Raw genomic sequence first — 2,500 nt, 5'->3', positions numbered from 1 at the left:
TCGTTGTCATAAACGGAACAATGATGGCAGAATATTCAAGTAAAATCCTAAAATTTCGTAAATTGCTGACAAATCCCTGACAGTTTTGACTTAATTGTATTAAATACTTAACTTGGAAAATTATTAAAAAATTACTTCAGTTGGAAAAGTATGAAAAAAAACCTGCATATGAGCAAAAGACAATTACCTTTCAAAATTATTTTTTTTTACTTTTACTTTTACTTTTACCCGCATTTAATTGAAAGTTCTCTTTATCTACTGACAAAACCAAAGCTCCCAGCGCGGTCGAAAAAAAAAAAAAAAAAAAAACTCCAGCTCCAGATAGCCAACCCAACTGACAAACAGAACTGACAGGAGGAGGAGGAGGAGGAGGAGGAGGATCTCCCCTCACCATCAACTCTTCCCCTTCCCCTCTTTAGCCTCCCCTCCCCCCCTTCCAGGCAGACAATGACGACCAAATCATCGCCTGGGATCTGTTTGATCTTCATGCAAATGTCATCAGGAACTTTTGTGCGGGATCCTTGACAAGTCGAAAATGGAACATCACGTTGCGCCAGGCTGAGGGAACGACAGAGAGAGAGAGAGAGAGAGAGAGAGAGAGAGAGAGAAGGGGATCTGGCACTACTAACGTCGTAGTGTTGCAGTAGGCGAGGACATTTTGCAAATGATGATAATGATGATGGTGAGGGTAATTATGTTAACAATAGAAGCGTCCTGGAAGGTATTTTGGACAGTAATAAATTCAATGTTATTCCAAGCTAAGTTATTTATCATATATCGGGAATAGATTGATGAAATTATAGGATGCCGTTCGAAAAATCTTATAGGATATCAACTGCCCCTCCCTCTTCCCCCTCCGCAATACAACAATCACGCAACATATCCGCCCCCCCCATAGCCGCCCCCCCCCCCCCCCCCCCGCCCCCCCCCTATACGCATACACACACACACAACAAGAACAAGAATAATAATAATAACTAATAATAATAATAATAATAATAATAATAATAATATAATAATAATAAAATACGATGAAGAAGAAGAAAACAAACAAGAAATAATAATAATAATAATAATAATAATAATAATAATAATAATAATAAAATAATAATAATAATAATAATAATAATAAAACCAAGTTCCGACCCTTAATCATTACAAAAAAATTAATAAAGGAAAAGGAATAATTGTTGGGGCAAAAAGAGCCCCCCGAAGGAATCGGCGCCTGACAACGCAGGACAAATGGCAGGGGATCATTCCCGCTGACGTGCGCCCGCCGGGGAGTGAGAAGCCGTCACACTCAATTAATTAGCCCTTAACCATTGCAATTAATTCCTCGCCCCGATTCCCGTGGGCTCTCTCTATCCCTCTCTCTCTCTCTTTCAACCTTCAGAGATATGGCCTGAATTGAGATCGTTGAAAAAATACAATATCCTGTCTTGACATTACTCTCTCTCTCTCTCTCTCTCTCTCTCTCTCTCTCTCTCTCTCTCTCTTTCAACCTTCGGAGATATGGCTTTGGAATGAGTCTTATGTCATGAATTCTGATCGCTGAAAAAAGACAATACCCTGTGTCTTACTGGCTCTCTCTCTCTCTCTCTCTCTCTCTCTCTCTCTCTTTTCACTGGCCGGAATGCATTAAGAACACGAGTCCTTTTCTCCTTTTTACCTTTTTTAATCTTTTTTTATTTTTATTTTTACTCACGCCAATCATTCGCCACCAGGTAGGGAAGCCAGTCGAACAGAAATATCATCAATTAATAGAAGCATCAATTAAAAGCATGGGAATTGCACGCTTTGTTGCATACGCGCTCTCTCTCTCTCTCTCTCTCTCTCTCTCTCTCTCTCTCTCTCTCTCTCTCTCTGGTTGTTGGTGTTTTCGGAAATGAAAGGCGAAGGTAAAAAAACCAGGATAAAGTCCCTGAGATTTTGAACAATATCGGGGAAGGGAGAATTCCTTCATTAGCAAGACGAGGACATTGTGATAACAGGGCAAGCCCAAACACGCACACACACAAGAACACACACACACACACACACACACACACACACACACACACACACACACACACATATATATATATATATATATATAAACATATATATATATATATATATATATATATATATATATATTATATATATATATATATATATAGTCACACCCACGTGTTTAAGCTTCTCGCATGAAAAAAAAAAGTTTTGGTTTCAAACAAAAAAGAAGTAAATATATATATTAAATATATTATTCTGCTTCTCACACACATATACACACACATATACACACACACGCACACACACACACACACACAATAAGATCATTTTAATACTGGCCCAAAATTGGTCGAGCGATCCTTGGCGTCAGAGTAATGAATTTGATGGCAAATTTGTCACCGAAGATGACTTGAAACTTTCTTTCCTGCTTACAGATCCAGCATTTCTTCTGTTTGCCAACAGTAACCTAGGCGCCTCAGTGGCGTGGTCGGTATGGTGTTGGCGT

Source organism: Macrobrachium nipponense, chromosome 28, assembly GCF_015104395.2.
Source record: "Macrobrachium nipponense isolate FS-2020 chromosome 28, ASM1510439v2, whole genome shotgun sequence".
Classification (NCBI taxonomy): Eukaryota; Metazoa; Arthropoda; class Malacostraca; order Decapoda; family Palaemonidae; genus Macrobrachium; species Macrobrachium nipponense.
Note: the sequence above shows the minus strand (reverse complement) of the source record.